The sequence below is a fragment of the Neomonachus schauinslandi genome, chromosome 5, assembly GCF_002201575.2.
Source record: "Neomonachus schauinslandi chromosome 5, ASM220157v2, whole genome shotgun sequence".
NCBI lineage: Eukaryota > Metazoa > Chordata > Mammalia > Carnivora > Phocidae > Neomonachus > Neomonachus schauinslandi.
Genome location: NC_058407.1, coordinates 154,873,371 through 154,895,509, shown reverse-complemented (window position 1 = coordinate 154,895,509; position 22,139 = coordinate 154,873,371). Strand labels below are relative to the sequence as shown.

At 51.0% G+C, this 22,139-nt stretch overlaps 1 protein-coding gene across 1 annotated transcript in view; it reads right to left on the bottom strand.

Annotated features, from left to right (window-relative positions):
* SCNN1B (sodium channel epithelial 1 subunit beta) overlaps positions 1 to 19,953 on the bottom strand; it is a 55,821-nt gene extending 35,868 nt beyond the window's left edge. The window contains exon 1 of the mRNA XM_021686845.1: positions 19,898 to 19,953. The gene's annotated coding sequence lies outside the window, so the exon portion shown is untranslated. The remainder of the gene's footprint in view (positions 1 to 19,897) is intronic.
* Positions 19,954 to 22,139: the final 2,186 nt, after the last annotated feature.

Genomic DNA, 22,139 nt, shown 5'->3' with positions numbered 1-22,139 from the left:
CCCTGGGATCGTGACCTGAGCCAAAGGCAGACGCTTAACCGATGCGGAGCTCGATCCCAGGACCGGGATCATGACCTGAGCCAAAGGCAGATGCTTAATGACTGAGCCACCCAGGCACCCGCATTTTTTTTTTAATTCAAGAATATTGAATAAACCCCAAAGGGAGGGCTGTTCTATGCACTAGGAAAATCTGCCTGGGGTCTCTGGCAGCCTGACCATTTCCTCCACTATTTCTGCAGGAGGACCTTCCCTTTCCTCCTGGGGAGGGGGTGAGCCAAAGATGGGTTTTATTTTTTATTTATTTTTTTATTTTTTAAAAGATTTTATTTATTTATTTGACAGAGAGAGAGATAGCGAGAGCAGGAACACAAGCAGGGGGAGTGGGAGAGGGAGAAGCAGGCCTCCCGCAGAGCAGGGAGCCCGATGTGGGACTCGATCCCAGGACCCTGGGATCATGACCTGAGCCGAAGGCAGACGCTTAACGACTGAGCCACCCAGGCGCCCCAAAGATGGGTTTTAGAGGAGGTGGCAGCCTCCGAACTTGTATATCCTGGATGGCTCCTGTCTTCCAAACTCTTGTTGACAGAGTCTTAATGCTATGTTTGCTTTCCTTATTGCTGAGGACTTGGCTACACCAGCCTTTATCCTGTACGATCACAGTTACATGAGAAAACACCTTGCCCACCAGGCCCGCTGCCAGGAGCTGTGTCACCTCGTCCTAAGGGGCAGATGACTTGGTGCCAATGGTGAGGCCACGAGCCCACGGCCCCGCCCCTCCACAGCCAAGCAGGTGGCCACCCCAGGGTGGGTGGTGTGTGTTGACAGCCAGCAGGGAAGAATGTGGTCAGTTTCATGTGCTCCCTACTTCTCTCCCTGCCAAGGCTGGAGGCAACTTGGAGTGGGAAGTCTCCACCCAGCCCTGGAAGATGCCAGGGGTGGGGGGGGGTAGAGGTGGAGCGGGGGGTTCCTTATTCCACTGGGAATAAAATGCAGTGTTCCCGACTAGAGTCCAAAAAGTAACATCAACCTGATAATATTTTGAGGCTCACATAGTAGGTCCTGCTCTATAGCCTCTCTCTCTGATTCCCATTGGGACACACAAATTATTCTACCATTATCAAAATGGTGGGCTTTGGAGTGAGCCTGCCTTGGACTTGGGTGGTGTCTTGGACCCATCGTATCACCTGTCCGAGCCTCTGTTGTCTCATCTGTAAATGGGGCCAGAAGGAGCGTTGCCCTCACTGGGCTTTTGTTTTCAGTGGGGATTACAATGAGATGCTTGTAAAGTCCTTGGTATAGCGTTGACTAAATGTTGGCTATTATGAGGGGAAAGAAAGATGAAAACATGGGGGTGGCTGCTAAAGTTACATTCTTATCTGCAAGGCAGCTTTAGAAAGGACAGCTGCTGGAAGGAGAGTTTCCCTGGCTCGGTAAATGAATGATTCCCTTTCAGGACTGCACTTCCCGGACGCTCAGCTGCCTGTCTCACATTCCTGTCAGAAACTTTCAAAGGCTCCAGGTGTCTGCAGAAGGAAGCCTAAACCCTCCGCCGGCTTTGAAGATGCCTTATGATATGGCCCGAACCTACATGTCTCCTTCTATTCCCTCACTTTCCTTCAACAGGGGGTAGTGGTCAAGAGCCTGGGTTCGAATCCCAGCTCTGTCACTTTCTCGCTGTGGGACCCTGTGGAATTGACTTCTCCTCTCTGTGCCCCGACTTTCCCATCTGTAAAACAAGGGAGAATAAGACCTACATCATTGAGTCTGGGGTGGAGACTAAATTGTAAATATGAAACCCCTTGCAGAGGGTCTGGCACCTGGAGAGGGATGAGTGTCTGCAAGCAAGCCTCTCATACCCACGTCCAGTAGGACCACTCACTGAATGCCACGGATAACTCTGCATATTCCCATCAGCACACGCTTACTCATGCTGCTTCTCCCCTGGAGTGCCTTTCCCCCAGACCCAGCTCTATTGCCTCGCCTTCCAAGAAATGTCCTGTTCCTCACTGAGTGGAAGGCATCTTCCCTCCTCCATAACCTAATGTTTTCTGTGGACCAACCCCTCCTATTTTATTTGGTCCCATCTGCCTCATATCATGGCTCTGTACACCCCTCTCTAACCTATCCTACTGAGTGGGGAGGTACCTGGACAGATTTCCCCATGAACTTGGAACTTTGCATACAGTGGGTGCTCAGTAAATATGTCTGGACTCCAGGGCTGGGGGGCAGGGTTGACAATCAGCTGCTACACCCTGGTTGAGTTGCCTTGGTTGCCCTGGTTGTTTATGGCTGGAGAGCTTTCCAATTAGAAGGTGACTTTCGCCTAAACATTCCAGATATCACCATTGCTTGTAGGTGAGGGGATGAGGTGGGAAGCACCTGGTCCCCCTCTGTCCACCTGCCACTTGGAGCTATGTTATGGGCTGAACTGTGTTCTCGTATGTCGAAGCCCTAACCCCCAGTACCTCAGCTTGCAACTATATTTGGAGATATGGTCTCTAAGGAAGCAATGAAGTTAAAATGAAGTCAGGAGGGCGGGCCCTAAGCCAATCTGACTGGCCTCCTTATTTGGACACCCCAAGAAACACCAGGGATGTTCACTCCCAGAGGAAAGACCATGTGGGGACACAAAGAGAAGGTGGTCATCTGCCAGCCAAGGCTTCCGGGAAACCAACCCTGTCGACACCTTGATTTTGGACTTCCAACCTCCAAAACCATGGGAAAATAATTTTTTGTTGTTTAAACCACAAAATCTGTGATATTTTGTCACAGCAGCCCTAACAGACCAATAAAAGAGAAGTAAAAAGAGAAGTAACCAGTGGCATGAGGGTGGTAGGGGTGAGAAGTGAGCATAATGGCAGATCCCCTCCTGAATCTGGGACTGGGGATGACCAGATCCGTGAGTCCTTCCCGCTGCCCCCAAGTAGGAATGATTTATGCTTAGGGGTGAAGCTAGTCTTTTCTTCCCCAACCAAGGGATGCTTTAGAGATCCTTCTTTCCAGGTGAAGGGCAATAGGTGGTACTGTGGTACTTTTTTTTTTTTTTTTTAGACAGAGACAAATGTGAGTGTCCAGCAATTTTGGCAAAAAGACCTTGAAGTTTTCCTTCTACCAGCCTAGCAATGGCTTCCTGTCACATTTAGAATAAAACCCAAACTTCTTATCATGGCTTCAAGGGCCAGCGAGCCTGGCCCCTGCCCCCTCCAGACTCACCTCCTACCCCTCTCTCCTGTCCTCTCTTCTGCTCATTCCACCTCAGGGCCTTTGCACTTACTGCTCCTACTGAGTGGAACAGAAAAGCTGGCTGTGCCTCGGGGTCATTCGGCAAGCTCTTAGAAGACATCCATGCCAGGGCCTCACCCACAGTGACTCTGGCTCTGCATTTTTTAAAAATTGCCCAGTGTCTGATACACAGGCAGAGTTGAGGACTGTCACCCTAGATCTAGCCTCATAGGGCTAGCTTCTTCTTCTTCTTCTTCTTTTTTTTTTTTTAAAGATTTTATTTGGGGCGCCTGGGTGGCTCAGTTGGTTAAGCAACTGCCTTCGGCTCAGGTCATGATCCTGGAGTCCCGGGATCGAGTCCTGCATCGGGCTCCCTGCTTGGCGAGGAGCCTGCTTCTCCCTCTAACCCTCCCCCCTCTCATGTACTCTTTCTCTCTCATTCTCGCTCTCTCAAATAAATAAATAAATCTTTAAAAAAATAGATTTTATTTACTTATTTGACAGAGAGATAGAGAGCACAAGTAGGCAGAGAGGCAGGCAGGGGGAGAGGGAGAAGCAGGCTCCCCGCCGAGCAGGGAGCCGAACGTGGGGCTCGATCCCAGGACCCTGAGATCATGACCTGAGCCGAAGGCAGACGCTTAACTGACTGAGCCATCCAGGGGCCCTGGCTAGCTTCTTCTTTGAAGCCTCAGCTCCAATGCCACCTCTCAGGGGTGACCTGACCCCCCACCCAGAGTACTCCAGCCCCCGGCCCTATTTACTTTCTCTGTAGAACCGGATGCCCTTGAAGACTATCTAATCTAGTCATTCATGTCGTGTCTGTCTCCGATCACTGGAGTTTTAAACTCCCTGTGGGTGCACCCTGTACCTCCCTCATTTCCAGTCTGGTCACCCCAGTAATGGAGCTGCTCTGTCCAGTATAGAAACTGCCACCACACCTGGCAACTGGGGAGTGCTGGAAACTCTGCTAGTCCAATGGAGATGTGCTCTTGGTGTAAAAAAAGCCAATTCAGATTTCTAAGAAATCATATGAAAAACAGAGACATAAGGGCGCCTGGGTGGCTCAGTCGGTTAAGCGACTGCCTTCGGCTCAGGTCGTGATCCTGGAGTCCCGGGATCGAGTCCCGCATCGGGCTCCCTGCTCAGCGGGGAGCCTGCTTCTCCCTCTGACCCTCCTCCCTCTCATGCTCTCATTCTCGCTCTCAAATAAATAAAATCTTTAAAAAAAAAAAAAGAAAAACAGAGACATAAAACATTCACATTCTGCGAGATAAAAAGAGCTCTCGAGGTGGGCTGCACAACACGAATGTACTTCACACCACTGTAATGTACCCTTAGAGATGGTTAGGAGGGTAAATTTCATGTTCTATGTTTTTAGCACAATTAAACATTTTTAAATGATGTGTTGAATATTTTTAAAATCTCATTAGTGGGGCGCCTGGGTGGCTCAGTCGGTTAAGCGTCTGCATTCGGCTCAGGTCATGGTCCCAGGGTCCTGGGATCGAGCCCCACGTCGGGCTCCCTGCTCCGCGGGGAGTCTGCTTCTCCCTCTGCCTCTGCCTCTCTCCCTCTCTCTCTCTCTGTGTCAAATAAATAAATAAAATCTTGAAAAAAATTATAAAAATTAAAAATCTCATTAGTTGATAATACTTTGAATATATGGGCTTGGTAAAATATATTACTGAAATTAATTTCACCCATGTCTTTTTTCTTTTTTAAAAAAGTAGGACTCTCAGGAAAATTTTAAATTGCTTATGTGGCTCAGATTTGTGGCTTGAGTTATATTTATGCTGGACAGCGCTGACCTGGAACCATGGCCACACACAGAAGGCACTTAAATAGGAATTGAATATAAAAATGAATACAGTTGCTGCCAAATGCGTGCTCTTTTTTTTTTTTTTTTTGAGCATAAACAAGGTTCTGTCTGCCAGGCTGCAGGAAAATGGGAGGGAGACCGTGGCAGAGCGGTTTACATAACTAAATGATCACAAGTGATATCTACTATTATGCTGATGATAGAGACTCCCATTGGTTGAGCACCTAACGTGTGCCAGGAACGGTCATGGGGCTTTACCCACATCTTCTCCCTTAATCCTCCAGTCCGTCCTGCAAGGAATCGCAGCATCCATAGCACAGCCGACTGCCCCAGGCCGCCCAGCTGGTGAGTGGAGAGCTAGAGTTTGCGCAAAGGCTGTCCGAGGCTCCCCAGTGTGCCTGCCCCCTGCAGGGGCCGCTCTGGGTGCTGTCCTGTCCAGTGGGACTTGAAGGCTCTGCTTGGGCCTGACAGCAGGCGGGGGTTTCTGGCTTCTGGAAGCAAAGAGCTCCTGAAGTCAGTGAGTCCCTGCTCTGGAGGGTCCAGGAAGCGAGTGAAATAATTCATAATCTCTCATCTTCTTAAGCTCACCCATCCAGATCTGGCTGCCTGCCCTCTCAAGTTCAAGGACTTCAGGGAACTGGCCCTGGCCCGGGTGGTCATTCTTGTTCAAGGCAGTGGTGGCGAATGGCGCTGGGCCCAGCGTGACCGGAAAGAGGGCCCTGCCCACATCCCTGAAGTGACAGCAGCCACAGCCTGGGGCTGGAGGCCTGGAGCTGAAGGCCTGGGCCCCCGAAATCCCCACATCTGGGGCTCCGATCTGCTTGAGCAGGACATACCCCACCCCCATGGTATCTAATGCAAGACCTCCCTGAAGGTGACCTTTCTGGTAAGATGCACAGATCGGAATCCCCTGGAATGGGGAAGAGGTTTGCAACACACAGACAGAAAGTTCTCCTGTCTCCAGGTCCCCCGCTACGTCTTTAAATAGTGGGTTTGAACTTGAGGAGGCCGCTTGGGTCTGGTCAACGAAACAACTGACTAAAGAAGTCAACAAAGACCTTATTCCCTTGGCAACAGCTGAGTGTCAAGGAATTTGACCTCAGAGGGAACAAACATTTGGCCATCTGGGGGACCTCAGAGCACCCTCACCCCAGGTGAGAGCCAATGAGTCACGCCTGCAGTGCACAGCTGAGAACAATGATTCCCAGAGTCTGGTCCCAGACCAGCCGCAGCCAAATCACCTGGGAACTGGTTAGAAAGGCAAGTCCTCAGGTCCTACCCCAGACCTCCTGAATCAGAAGCTCTGGGTTTAAACAGTTGCCCAGGAGACTCTGGGCCACGCTAAAGTTTGAGAATGAAGGCCTTCAGCCTACTACTCAAAGTACGACACCAGGACCCCAGATCAGCATCCTCTAGCAGCTTGTTAAGAGACACAACATCCCGGCCCCACTTGCCATACTGGATCAGAATCTGCACTTGCCAAGACCCCAGGGCACACATGTGCATGTTAAAATTCAAGATGTGCTGGCCTAGGGTTCTCTACCGGTAAGTCAGGGAGTCTCATACTCAAATGCTTTCGGGGATCAACCAGTATTGCTTGATCTGGCTCTGGGCCACAGACTTCAGATCGGGCCCCCAATCCTTCAGCACCCTGGCAGGATTTCAGGGCGCTGCCTTCCAGTGGGCGACTCCGAGCCCCACCCTCCGCGATTATTGCCATTGGGAAGTGTGAGCTCAGGAGGCCCAGATCTTCCCATTTTCCAAGAGCATCTGGAAACCCAGATGCCAAAGTGAAATTTCCTAATTTAAAAATTACTGTGTGGGTCACACAACATAAGACCCATGGTGCACCAGCTTGCAAACATGCTCACAGGCCTCGGGGTAGGAAAAGTACCATACGCTGCATAACAGAATCACTTGTAGATCTTTGAGAAATGCTGACACCTGACTCCCACCCTCAGCCCGATAGATTTGGTCTGGGGCATGAGCCCGGTGCTTTTAAAAAGCTCCCAGGTAATTCCAATGTGCAGCAGAGTTTGAGAACCGTCAGGCTACAGCTGGTGTGTGCAAACTTTTTCAGTAAAGGGCCAGACGGTACTAGCTCAAGCTCTGAGGGTCTCCCGGTCCATCACGACTACCTTGTGCAGCCATGATAATGCAAAAGCAGCCAGAGCTGAGAGGAAATGGTTGAGCGTGGCTGTGTTTCAACAGCACTTTATTTATGAACGCTGCATTTTCAATTTCATTTAATTTGCACGTTAATGGAATATTACTTTTCTCTTGATTTTTTTTTCTTTTTTAAAGATTTTATTTATTTATTTATTTGAGAGAGAGAGAGAGAGAGCGGGTGAGCAGTGCGGGGAGCAGAGGGAGAGAGACAGGCAGACTCCCCGCTGAGCGTGGAGCCCAATGCAGGGCTCGATCCCACGACCCTGAGATCATGACCTGAGCCGAAATCACAAGTCAGCCACTTAACCGACTGAGCCACCCAGGTGCCCCTCTCTTGGTTTTTCCAACCACAGAAAAACCGCTCTTAGCTCACGGGCTGCACAGAGACAGATGGTGGGCCGAGCCTGGTCTTGGGGCCATAGTTTGCTGGCCCCTGGGCTAGAGGAATGAATGGAGGGCATGAAGGCCAGGAGTGCAGGCCTTCTCCTTCCCTGTATTTTCCCACACCATCTCCCCTACACAGTCTCTGCAACCTTAGTAGCACTTGATTATGAAAAGGTTGTGTTGACAGGGCCCCGTCAAGTATTGCTTGATCTGGCTCTGGGCCACAGACTTCAGATCGGGCCCCCAATCCTTCAGCACCCTGGCAGGATTTCAGGGCGCTGCCTTCCAGTGGGCGACTCCGAGCCCCTCCCTCCGGACTGGTACCATCATTAGTTTTAACATGTAGTGACCAACTTAAGTGCATGGCAGGCACCATGCGGAGAGCTTGGCCTGCCTCACCTCATGTCCACACAGCAACTCTGTGCCAGAGAACTAGTACATGCCCGTGTATGTTGTTAGATGCCCATTTTGTATTTTTATTTTTTATATACCTGTTTTCTAGATGAGGAGACTGAGACACAGAGGAGGTCAGACCATTCACCCAAAGTCACACAGCAAGAGAAGTAGAGCAGAACTGAGCCCATGTCCGTCTGACTCCAGAGCCTGCTTTCATAACCACTTTGCTTTACAGGCTCTCAATAATCTACGTTAAGGACAATCAATAATCCATCACTATCACCAGTCACCACAATGCCAGACACAGTCTTCTCAAGGACAAGCTTTAGGTAGCACAGCTGGTCTCTCTGTATCTCAACTGGCATCTAGACACCACTCAATCTTCTTTGCCTTGAATTGCAGCCAGACCTGGGGCACCCAAGAGAGATTCTGCACCCTCTCCAGGAAGAAGGAGGCTCAGAAAGCTGCCCCATATGGCTGTGCAGGTTGTGTACTGCCCAACTCTAGGTGGCATCAATCACAGTGTAGTCTATGTGAATGATACCCGTGGAGTTGTGGAGCACACAGCCCACCTAGCTGTTCACAGCAGCCTTGGAAATGCTCACGGTTGCTTGGCATAGGACTGACCTTGGATGCTCACTCTTACTGCTATCTGGAACTATATCATCAAAAAGGGATTAGGGCCCAGCAGGCTATGCCACCGTGGATGGTAGGGGCCAGGCTGGCAGCTCTGGGGAAGGCTTTGGGTCAGAAGCAGGAAGTGGCTGGTTCCTCCTGGGACTCCTTCCTCCATCCTCCTCCAGCCCTGCCTCCAGGTTGCCCTGAACTGGCCCCCCAGCGCCCGTTCTCACGCTGGGCAGCACCTGCCCCTCACCATCCAGGCTGCTGGCAACTCCTAACCAAACACTCAGGCTCTCCTCTTACCAGAGTATCTCCCTATGTTTGCTTTGCTTTTATGATCTGAGCCAGGCCCTGTGCCAGGGTTTACTTGCACCAGCTCATGTGATCTTCGTCACAAGTCCATGAGGCAGGAACTGCGATCACCCTCATTTTACAGACAAGGACTCTGAGGTTCAGGGAGGTTAGATCACTGGAGCAAAGCCACACAACTAGAAAGTGTCAGAACTAGGAATCAAATCTGGGTCTTTCGGACTTTGGAGCCCAAACTCTTAACCATCTTTCTAGGAGATGGATGTGTCATGTCTTCTGGGTCTGTTTCCCCATCTGCATGTTGGGCCTTGGGTCTGGGAGGCCATGAGGGTGACCATGATGTTGCTGTTGGTGATGATGGTGATGATGGGGATGATGATGATGGTGATGATGTGATGATGATGGTCACGAAGGTGTTGAAGGCGATGATGGTGAGGAAGGTGATGATGGTGATGATGATGGGATGATGTGATGATGAAGGTGATGATGATGGGGATGATGATGGTGAAGGTGATGATGACAGCGATGAAGGTGATGAGGGGGCAGGGATGACGATGAAGGAGGTGATGATAGCAATGACAATGGTGGGGATGGCAATGATATGCCTACTGGATAGGGGTACTGTGCAGATTATAGGAGCTAAGTCAGGCCAAACGTGGCTCGCTGTGCCTGTCCTATGTCAACGCCCTGTAAGTGCTGGGTCAGCTGGGCACCCGTGCCCTGGATCCACAAAGTGGGTCCCACTGCACTGGAGTTTATGAAGTGAACACCTTCCTCCTCAAACACTAGGTGAAAGGCATGAATCAAAGACAAGAAAGAGGGAAAGGGTTCTTGGCCTTTTCCAGCTAAGTCTTCATTTCCTGCCAATCTCTAAAATCCAGCGTGGTCTTCTGGGCCTTGCGTCCAAGTTTTGGAATTGAGTTGTTGAGAGGCAGGCCCAACCCCTGGGCAGGAGGAAGCTAGGCCTCCAGGGAAATTTAGAGGCTACGAATTGGGTACCCAGGAAGGTGAGGGGCTGCTGTCCTGAGAGTCACAGACACACGCAAGCTGGGCTCTGGGCAGCCTCTCCCTGTTGGGGGAGATTTGAATCCTTACCCGCACGGTGACCCAGGATAGTTCCTGGGAAGGAAACGGCTGAAACCTTACACTTGGCTGCAGGTGAGCCAAAGGCTTCAAGAACCAAGTCATGGAGTAAAAATTTCCACTCCTCCTCCGCACCCACTTCTCAAATAACACCTGGAAGCCCAGAAGAGGCGGGATGGGGAGAGCAGAGTGGGCTCTGTGGTCAGATCGTTTGCTTGGGTTTGAATCCCGGCCCCACCATTTGCTAGTTCTGTGTGACCTTGGGCAAGTTACTTAACCTCTCTGAGCCCTTATTTTTTTTCTGCAAAATGCAGACAATGACACCTCCTGTTTCACCGGATTGTGGAAAAGATACAAGGAGATCATGCAGTGAGAGAGCTCAGTGTCTCCAGGGGTCAAATGGGAAGAATATGTGTACCTACCCTTTATGGCTGCTCAAAGAATTCTGTGAAATAGTGCATGAGCCTGGCATGGAAGGTACACTTAAAAAACACTGTCCATTTTTATTATTATTACTGTAGAGAAGAAAGTCACATGGGCCTCAACAGCGTTTATTTGAGGAACCGTATCACACGTTGGAAGAGAAACTGAAGCCAGTTCATCCCCATGTGTAAGGCAAGCAAAGCAACACGGTTCCCTGATGGGGTGGCCACACCTCCTCGAGGGAACAACAAGCTTTGGGGAGCTGTCTGGCCTTGGGGAGAGGTCTTTAGGCTGGGGTTTTTAGCCAACTAGGTCATAAGATCCAACAAGAAGTCAGCCCCACCCGTCCAGCCAATGGTGGGCCCCAGTGGGAGTTCAGGAGTCCAAATGAGGATGGAGAGGGAGCCTCAGAGGAAGGATCAAAGGGCTTCCTGGGGGCTGGGAGACGTGGCTCGCTCAGCGCTGTCGGTCCAATTCATGGCCCATTGCTGCAGTGGCAAAGCAGTGAAGAAAACAGACAAAACCTTGCCTTCTAGAAGTTTAAATCCCTGTGGACGAGTGTTGTAGCATTCAGGAAACACCCCCTAAATGCTGGGAGATGTTGTTTCCCCTGCCCCCCAACCACCACCCTACCCTCCAGGTTCTGCCTTCTGTATGGGTACTGGGGGGCGGGGTGGGGTGGAGACCTGCTCACTGGGCCCGTCATCCCATGGCTGGGCGGCCACCCGTGTCCTCTAGTGTCAGAGGCATCAGACCAGCTCCTGTTCCAATAGCCTGCGAGTTGCAACCAACCAGTCTGCTCTCCACTTGAACATCACCCCTCCCTGGACACACACAGCCAGGCCCAGATTCTGATCTTTCAACTTTCCCTGAGTTCTGCAGGGGAAGGTGTTCCTCCTGGCCTCTCAGGGCTGGCCTCTCCTCCCACGGCCCCACCCTCCTCCATTCTCGAAGCTGGGCAGAACAGCGCAGCCTTTCTGGAGTTCACTGGAGCAGTGAGAAGTGAGAAGGGTGGAGCTGGGACCTGCTGGCCCTGAGCTAAGGTGCTGTGCACTTAGTTGCAGAGAGCCCTCGCGGGAGTGTCCCCAGTCCACAGGCCAGTACTGGGGCTCAGAGGCTAAGTATCAAGCCCAAGGTCACACAGAGCCCAGCTCCAACGCCGAACTGTCTGATTCCCAAACTCAACCCTTAGACAAACTGCCCCTTGAGGACTCTGGGTAAACCTCGATGGTCATGCTTTGAGGACCTTTGAGGACAGGAATTGTCTCCCCAAGCAGCCTGCCGTAAACCAGGACTCCCCTGGCCTAGTACACGGCGCCTCCTTCCATTACGGAGCACCCCGCAGGTGCCAAGCACATGTCTAAACATTTTACACGCTCCCCTCATCCCCCATCTCTCAAGCCTTCAAAGGCGGCCTTCAGGTCCACAGCCGCAGACCCCAAAGGTTCTTTGTGGTCTCTTTCACCAAACTCAACAAAGCCCCCGTCAGCTCCTCATTGCAGCACAAATGGCGGAGGAAGGACAAATGTGATCCTTCCTGGGGTGAGAGGTGGTGCCTTTCAACCAGGAAAATCAACAAACTCTAAACCTATTCAGAGATGAGAGACCCACAGTGGAATTTCAGGAATCAGCCTGCAGAGGGCGGGGGAGCTGGTCTGGGGAGGTTGCCTTGCAGCCCGAGTCAGGTCTTCCATGGAGCCAGATCTCCAGCAGCTCGTGCAGGAGGGTGCACCAGTCTTGCCAGATCTTAGCCTTCCTTCCAGACCTGGGCTTGGGAATGAGCTCCCTGGCACATCAGGAGGAAGCAAGGCTGACTGGGTTGTTTCAGAAGTTTGCAAGGAAGGGGCTCTGTTGGTTGTAGGGGTACCAGTGGCCCCTGACTCCCCAGCCCCCACAGTCCTCAAGACTCTCCATGTCAGGGAGGCACTGAGGAGGAGGAGTGAGTTGGGGCTGAATTCAAGTTCTGCTGTTATCGTGATGTGGCCTCTTGTGCAAAGTCCTGAGCCTCTCTGAGCCTCTGTCTCCTACGGCCCCACCCCCCATCTGCTGGGCACCCCTCACCTCCAAGCAAACCCACCAGGTTCACTTCAGCTTCAGCTCAGCCCCGTGACTCTATCGTGGCTAGGCCTCCATTTCCTTAGTGTGAAAAAGAAATTCCTCATTTAAAAACAGAAGTGCTAACACTTCTGGACTTCCTTCAAGTTACTTATTTAACAAAGGTTTATTTAGGACCTACTGTGTTCCAGGCACTGTTCTAAGCACTGGACACATTTCATCTTCATAATATCCCTACTGAGGTGAGACTTAGTATCATCTCCAGTTTCCAGAAGAGAAAACAGAAGCACGGAGAGGTCACAATAGGACCAGCTCCTGTTCCAACAGCCTGCGAGTTGGAACCAACCAGTCTGCTCTCCACTTGAACATCACCCCTCTCTGGACACACACAGCCAGGCCCAGATTCTGATCTTTCAACTTTCCCTGAGTTCTGCAGGGGAAGGTATTCCTCCTGAGGTCACACAGTGTGAGGTCACACGGTGGAGAATCACAGAGCCAGGATTCTGACCTCTGGAGGTTAGCAGGCCCAGGTTAAGAATCACTGCAACTTTTGTGTATTCCCACCAGCTAGGAAGATTTCTTCTGCATTTATATTTTGTAATTTACATTATGGAAACACAGAATTTTTTAACTTTGCAAAGACAAAGCGAAATAAAAATATAGATGATCCTTTTACAAACTCCTTAGACACTGTCCCCATCTGAACCCGCTGGTCTTGATATTTGGTCCAGTGGCTGATTCTAACCTTCCTGTTCTCCTCATCCTGACCTCCTATGATAATCCCAGAGATGCAGAGCAAGCACTTTGCATGGACAAAGTCATTTAATCCTTGCAGGATTCCTGTGAACCATGACTCTTGGACAGCCCCATTTGCAGGTGGGAAAACTGAGGCTCAGAGAAGTACACACACTTGACCAAGTATTCACAACTCAGAAGTGGTGGCACCAAGGACTGGAATGCAAGCAATCTGATGTCAAAGTCCCGACTTTTTTTTTTTTTTTTTGAGTCACCTATAAATTTTTCTATTGTGGCAAACTATGCAACATAAAATTTGCCATTTTAATCATTTTCTCTTAAGTTTTTAAGTCATCTCTACACCCAACATGGGGCTTGAACTCAAGACCCCAAGATCAAGAATCACACACTCTTCTGAGTAGGTTGACACTGTCAGGCTTTTGTCACCACCGTCCATCTCCAGAGCTTTTGCACCATCCCAGATGGAATGACACTATGTCCCCATTGAACCCTAGCACCCACTCCTCCAGCTAGTAACCTCTATTGTAGTCTGTCTCCATGAATTTGCCTATTCTAAGAATCTCCTGTAAGTGCAATCATACAATACTTGCTCTTTTGTCATCAAGGACCCTACTTTTAAAAACAGTAATTCATTTTTATTTGGAAACATATATAATTTGGGGAGTGATCAAAAAGGGAGTTCACCCTATCTCTAATGTTATGCTTGTTTTAAATAAGGAGGAAGAAGACGTGTGTGGCTGGAGTTTATCACTCTAAGCACGTATAGGGGGAAGACTTCTAAAGAGTATCAAATGTATCCAATGAAAAGATACGTCTTGCTTCCCTCCCCAAAGTCAACCACTATCAGAGGCTTCCCGAGTGTCCCCCAGGGTTTAATGTGCATATGCAAATATCTACATATATATGCCCGAGTGTCCCCCAGGGTTTAATGTGCATATGCAAATATCTACATATATATGCTTATGTCGTCCTTTTGTAAAGGGGCTCTATGCATACAGATGGTAGAATACTATATACTGTTCCATACCTTGCATTTTTCTTTTAACAATATATCTGGGAGACGGTTCCACATCCATTCATAAAGAGCTACTGCTTTCTTCTGAATGGCTACATTATATTCTCTTGTGTGGCTGTTCCCACAGGTACCGTACTCTGCTCCTTTCTGATGGGTGTTTACTTTGCAATTGTTTGCTCTTACGCACAACGCTCACTATCTTTGTTCTAACATGCTGTGCCCAATGCAGATATCCACCTGGTAAATTCCTGCAGATGAAATTGCAGAGCCCTGGGGTATGGGCCTCTTAAATATTGACAGTTTTCCTAACCCCCTCGCACCCCCCCAATGGGTGCCCCAATTTGTGCCCCCACCGGCAGAGTAGGAACGTGCTGGTTACCCCCACCCCCATTTCCAACACAGAGTGTTACCCAGGGATCTGGCAGGTAGAAAACAGAATCAGGGTGGTTTGGCTGTGCAATTTTTTTGAAGAGTGGTTGAGCATCTTTTCGTCTGTTTGAATTTATGCTTCTTTTTATGTACTTCTTTTTATGTGAACAGCCAAATCATATCCTTTACTCTTTTCTTTTTTGGACGGGGTGCTTGGTGTTTGATTTGCAAGAGCTCTTTGTCCATGAAATTAACTCTTTGCCACAGAAGTGACAGATATTTTTTTACTAGTTTGATATGCAGGCTTATGGGGGCTTTTGGTTTGGGTCATACAGGAAATACTAATTTTTAAGTAGGCAGACCTAGCAACTTGGATCTTTAAGGCAAGGCCATGCTTTCACCCACTATGCTATACTGCCTCATACTCTTTTTTCCTTTAAGATTATACTTATTTGAGAGCGAGAGAGAGGGAGCACGAGTAGGGGGAGAGGCAAAGGGAAAGGAAGAAGCAGGCTCCCCACTGCGCAGGGAGCCTGATGCAGGGCTCAATCCCATGATCCTGAGATCATGACCTGAGCCGAAGGCAGACGCTTAACCGACTGAGCCACCCAGGCGACCCAGTACTGCCTCCCACTCTTGATCAGCGCTTCAAAGAGGACACATGGAGGGGGCCTACTTCTCTACTGGAGGTCCTCTGCAGTATGTTACTGTCCCCAGCCTGGACTCACCTTGTCACTTGACCTGGGACCTCCTTAACGGTTCTTTCTGCAGAGTCTTGGGATCATTCCCCACTGCTCAGAACTCTTGCCTGGACGTATTTTCTCATGGGGGCTCAGGTGGAAGGGATGACCCACCAAGGCCCCCAGGCACAAAAGGGTCTCTAATAACAGGTTTTTTATGGGGAGGGGTTAGGTCCTCAGCTGCCTGGGGCATCCCTCGCTTTCAGCTCCTCTGAAAGTCAAATCTTGCCCCAGACCCTCAAGGTGGGCAGACTAGAGGCTGCAAGACTAGAAAGGAGAGCAAGTTCCAAAGAATAAAAACGCCAGAACTCCACTAGGCCCCTCAGGAACTGTCCAGCATGGAGGGGGACGTATTTCTGTCGTAGGACACATCCTCCAGCTTTGGTGTTCCCTGCGGAGAAAATTCTCACCGTCTAGCAGGAGTTGGATGCAGCTGGTTGAAGGGGGTCTCATTTGAAGTTTTTCTCTAGGCCAGCGATCCTGAAAATTTTCAGCACACACAGAACCACCTGCAGGGCCTGTAAAAACACAGGGCCCCAGCACCAGTCTCTGATTCAGTAGGTCTAGGGTGTGTCTGAGAATCTGCACCTCTAACCAGCTCCAGCTGATGCTGATGCCGAAGTTTCTGGTCCACGGACCACACTTTGAGACCCGCTGGCCCAAGTCATTCATTCACTCCCTGGGCTCCCCGATCTGGTATGAGGGAGGCTGAGAGGCCTGGAGAAACACAGGCTTTGTTCCAACAAAAATAATAGAGAAACTGCTCTCTGCCAGGTCGCATGCTGAGGTCTGTGCATTAATTTTCTCATCTGATCCTCACAAAAAACCTGTGCAGTAGGTTTTGGTAGGACTATCTCCACTTTACAAGGAGAAACCAGGCTCAGAGAGGGTGCACAGGCTTTAGAATCAGACAGATCTGGGGTCTGACCCCATCTCTGCCATTGACCCACTGTGCAAGCTCTTGGGCAAGTGCTCACCCTCCCTGAACCTCTGACTCATAGCTAAATGGGGATCACAGACCTGATTCCCAGGGGCATTGTGAGCTTTCCCCCGCCCCCTCCAGGGGCAGCGATTATAAGAGCACCTGCACATAGTAGGTATGCAAAAAACGTTCATCCCCTTTCCTGCCATAAGCCCCATCGTGATCTCAAGGTCCTTTTCTGTCTCCTCTGTACGGCAATGCCTTTTCCATGCTACGGCTCCAGAGAAACTCCTATCTATCCTTCAAAACCCACCTTAGAATCCCCTCCTCTTTGTATCTTTCCTTGAAAAGCAGTCCTCTTCCTACTTCGGAAAGAAAAAATATCTAGGATGGCAGCATCTTATTTGAAAAAGGATCTCAAAGTATTCCTTTCCATTCTTTCTCCCTCCCTCACTTGTGTTTCCACGGCATTTATTTATATCAAGTACACTGTGGAGTACAAATTACGCTATCATGGGGACCAGGCGGCTAACATCACCATTATCATCATCAACACTTAGTGTGGACCACACACCCACAGTTTTAAGAGGTTTAGGTTGTTGACTCATTAAATGCCTAAAATAACCTTCTAAGGCAAGTGCTACTTAGTATCCCTGTTTTCCTTTGGAGGAAATGCCGTCACAAAAATGCTAAATAATTTGCCAGAGACCACACCACTAATCTGTGGCAGAGCTGATATAGAAGCTGGCTGGGAGTCTAGGTTACCAAGTTTTGGGGTATGCTGTTCTTTACGAACGAGGAGTGGGCCAGGTGGGGACTGTGGGGAAGGTGCCCGTCCCATCGAAGGGGGCAGCCGAATGTTGGGCCCAGAGTTGTCCACTCTTCTGATTTCTCAAGAGGATCCAGAGATACAGAGTTTTATGTGACATTTCCCACTTTTTAAAATTTGAGAGTAATCTAAAATGTAAAAAGGAGGATGGGCCTCACAAAAGCTGCCCACGGGCCTCCTTTGCAAATTCTGCTGTCTCTCATATCTCAAGGGAACCTTGGCTCACTTCATGGCTGCACCCTGGCTCAGGGCCAGGAGCACAGCTCACCTGTTGCAGATGCCCTGATGTTTCTGGATGCCTCTGGAGGCTGAGCTTGACGCTCAACAACCAGGAATCTCATCCTCCAGCCCACTCAGCACTCAGGATTCTCCAGCCTGGACTTGGGGTGTGCACAAGAAATGACGGACCCAATGGTGATTCAGAGCATCACCTCTGCCCAGGGACCATCTCTGGGTCTCCCCTGTCTGGGACGAGACTTCCTGCTTACCGAGGGCTGACGATGCTCTGAGTGAGTGTTTTGTTTCATCATCCCATTGATGCACTCCACCGTTTTGGGAGGCTGCCACTGTCCTCATCCCCGTGATGCGGATGAGGAAGCTGTGGCTCACACAGGGGAAGGGAACTGCCCCAGCTAGGAAGCAGTGGAGCTGGGACGGTAAGGCCAGCGCCACCTGATTCCAGCTTCTCCCCAGCTGGCTGTTTTCAGGCATTCCACCGAAGTGCACATGCACACTCTCATCCCCCAGACTGGACCTGGAAAGTGTGTGGGACACAGATAAGACCTAGGACACTCCCATCTGCCAGCCACCTTTCCTAATTACCCTGGCTCCTATTGGAAGGTGAGGGTGGCACTGGGGGCATCCAGAGAGGATCCCTGGACGCTGTCCCTTTCGGAAACTCTGCCCACCGGAGCCTGGACAGGCAGAGCTTGTGGCGTGGCTCAGACCCAGGCCTTTGGGCTCAGTAGAGACGGCAGCTAGAGGGGGTGTCGTGTTTGTCCTTGCCCACAGACAGAAGTGTGCATATGTGCACCTGTGCGTGCTTGTGTGTGTGTTGCACACACGTGCGAACATGGGCGTGTGTGCATGTGTAGACCTGTGTGAAAGCATGTATACATGTGCATGCACGTACACGATGTGTACGCATGTGCGTGTGTGTGTACCTTGTGCACGTGTGCATTCGTGCACGTGTGCAATGGAGAAGAGAGGGTGTTGTCCCACAAATTCAGATCCCGTGAAGTTAGTTTAGGACAAAGCATAAAAATCTTACTTAACCTAGAGATGTCAATTTACGGAAAAAGCTGAAATCAAAAAACAGCCCCTGGGGGGCACATGGGTAGTAGAGTCTGTTAAGCATCAGGCTCTTGCTTTTGGCTGGGGGTGGGATCAGGCCCCCATTTCTGGGCTGCAGCTTAGCACTGAGGCTGCTACAGTTTCTCCCTCTACCTCTCCCCCCATCCCCCACTCTCTTTCTCTCTAAAATAAATAAATCTTTTTTTAAAAGCCCCCAAATTTTTATGACCAAGTTAGATTTATATGCACAATATGGATAACTCGCAAAGAAATGATGGGGGGGGGCAAGTTGCAGAATATGGATAGATTATATCATTTCTGTTAAATATCTGCCCACAACATCACTATGCATTTTATATACTTTCTGTGGGTACGCATATATGTGACTGCACAGGTGTAGGAAAGGTCCAGAAGGAACACCCCAAGTTATGAAGGTGGTTACCTTCATGGAGCAGGGAGGGCAGGGGTTGGAAGGTTATAGCCAAAGGGGGGGTGGATGGATCCCTGTGTTCCTCCTGTAATCACACCATTCAGTGGGTAGGTAGGTCGAGTCACCAGTGAACACCAGGTGGGGGCCACAGGGATGCTTAGGCCTCAGGGGAGCATTTCCACAAGTCCCCAGTGGACTCTGGAAGGGCTCTGCTGCCAGGGACAACCGCAGGGACAAAGACTGTCCTGAGCTGGCTCCCTGGTGCCTCTCATGGGTGGGAGAAGCTCTGCTGCTTCCTTCCTAAACTTGTCCATGCCTCAGTTTCTCCCTCCACGCTGCCATGGGAAGGGCCTGCTCCGTGCCACCACACCCACCCACTGTTCCCAACTGTCCTCTGCCCGGCGTCCACGGAAAAGTTAGGACTACAGGAATTCCCAGGCCACAGCCCCTCTGGGGTGGCAGCAGGGCGCTGGGATCTGGCCTCCTCCCCAGCAGGCGGCCACGCAGAGACCCGGCGGGACCCCGGGGTCCCCCGGGGGGGCTTCCAGGAGAGAGCAGGACGCAGGCTCTGGGGTCAGACTTCTGGGCTCGGTAATTGTCACCCGGACGCAGGCAAGCTTCGCCGCCCTCTGCCCCTCAGTTTCCCCGTCTGTGAAATGGGAGCACCACAGAGGCCCACCGCCCCGGGATGCTGTGTGGCTGAAGTCCGGCCATTTTGCTTGGCGACACCCGGCGGGGAGTTGGCGCTCACGGGTTTCGCCGGTGTCACCCTCCCAGACGACAGCTCACCCCGCCCCTCCGCGCCCAGGACACCGCGGTCCTCTCGGCCGCCGCGACGCTCCCGGGACTCGCCGGGTTCCCGCCCCCACCCCCCCGCCTCCCGCTCCCAGGGCTCTTCTCACCCCGCCGTCCTCCCCCTGCGCCCCGAGGCCGGGTCCCCCCGGCGCCGCCGCCGCCAGCGCCCAGGCGCCCCCGCGAGGGAAACTGAGGCGGGGCGGACGGAGCGCGCGGAGGAAGGCGCCGCGGCAGGGCGGCCCCTGCGCTCGTCCGGGGTCGCTGTCATACCTGTTTCCCGTGGCGGCTCCAGACGGCGGCGGCGGCGGCCGGGAGGCTGTGGCGCCGGGGCTGGGAGCGCGCGCGGCCACGGGGACAGGGAGGGAGCAGGCCGAGGGGGCGGGAAGCCCGGGAGCGCCCGCGGGCGGAGCTTGGCGGTGCCGACTGCGGGCCACCGCGCCGTCCAGGGCCCAGGCTGCCCAGCTCCCGTCCCGCACACCCACTCGTACCCACGTCCCACACCCACGTACCCACAACCCCCGGCACCTCCACCGCCGACGCACGCACCCCGCGCTCTCGCTCCGCACGTCCGGACCCCCACGACACCCGCACATGCCACAACAGGTGCAGGTGGACCCCGTCCCCCGCATGTCCACCAGACAGACCACTGTCCTCCCCGAGTCCTGGTGCACATCACATGGCACACACCTCCCAACACTCGGTCCTACCCCGCGGTGTACCCAGACGCCACACACGCGTGCAATCCGCACCCCCAGCCCACCGGCAGATTACCCGCTGGGCAAGGTGCAAGGACAGGCTCCTGCAGGTGATTTCCCCCGAAATGTACCTGAACCTCAGCTGACCTATGAGATGGAATTAGGTCACCTCTTCCTTCCCAGTGACCTTCTCTTTCTCTCTGACTCAGCCACCCCCTCCAAGGTCACTCCTAGATCCCAGTCATTCCCTGAAGGCCCCGCCTCTGCGTTAGAAATTCAAACAGCCTACCAAGCTGGTGGGGGCTCAGGCCTTCCTCCCCTGACTCCCACTGCACCCCTGCTTCAGCCTTTGCTCACTGCCAGGCCCTCCCCTTTCCTCCAGTCCTCACTTCTTTTCCTCATCTCTTCTCTTCATCAGGTCCAGGTTCCAAGGACGATCATTTCAGCCACTTTCTTGCCAATATCCTCCACACATGGTTTTTCATTTCACACACCGATGGCAAACCCCATAAGTCAGCCTTCTCCATCCCACCCAGAGAGAGACTGGATTCCTTTTCTCTTGTTGCTGTAACAAATGACAACAAACGTTTCAGTTTAATACACCCGAATTTATTATCTTACAGTTCCGGAGGTCAGAGATCGAACACCCCTAAAATCAAGAAGTGGGAAAACTGTGTTCTTTCTAAGGGTTCTAGGGGAGAATCTATTTCCTTACCTTTTCTAGCTTGTAAATATTGCTGCATTCCTTGGCCTGCCACCCCTTACTATATCTTAAGAACCAACAATATGGGGCTGAGTCCTTCTCCCATACCGTCTGTCTGGTTCTCTCCTTTCTGTGTTTTTTTGTTTTTTTTTTTTAAGATTTTATTTATTTATTTGAGAGAGAGAGAGAGAGTACAGAGGGAGAAGCAGACTCCTGCTAAGTGGAGAGACTGATGTGGGGCTTGATCCCAGGACCCCAGGATCATGGCCTGAGCAGAAGGCAGAGGCTTAACCGACTGAGCCACCCAGTGCCCCAAGGTCTCTCCTTTCTGTATCCTTCTTCCACTTCTAGAGACCCTTGTGAGTGCATTTGGCCTCCCTCAATAACCCAGGATAATCTCTCCATTTCTAGGCCAGCTGACTGCCAGATTTAATTCTACCTGCAGTCTTAATTCCCCTTTGCCGTGTAATTTAACAGATTTACAGGATCTGGGAATGAGGACATAGGCATCTTTGGGAGGGCTTTGTTCTGTCTACCAGAGAGACTGAGCTTTCTAGAGGCTGAGCCCTGCCGAAGAAAATTAGTCAACCAAGAAGATTTTTGACACTATAAATCTGTGAACCTCTACAAGTAGAAGGAAGTTTATTATTGCCATTATTTGTAGTAGAGAAATAATAAAATGAAATGTGGCATGTTTATTCAATGGAATACTATACAGCACTTAACAAGAACACAGTCTATGTATATGGATGTCCATAGACTTCAAAATTGTGAGTGAAAAAAAGCAAGAAAACTGGAATGATAGAGAGTAAACACTTTTCTAATGTTAATTCTGTGCCAGATACGGTTCCAGGCACTTCTATTAAAATTCACAAGAACTTCATGGATATTATTCCTATTTCACAGATGAGGAAACTGGCAAAGACAGGTACAGTAATTGCTGGATGTCACATAAATAGGAAGCATCAGAGTTGGGATTTGAACCCAGATAGTCTTAATCCAGAGCCTGCACACTTAACCTCAGCAGACTAATGTGTACAGTATGAGTTATTTCAAGTAAATTTTTAAAAATACCATAAGGAATTTATAACTGTACATACTTGAAGGAAACCAC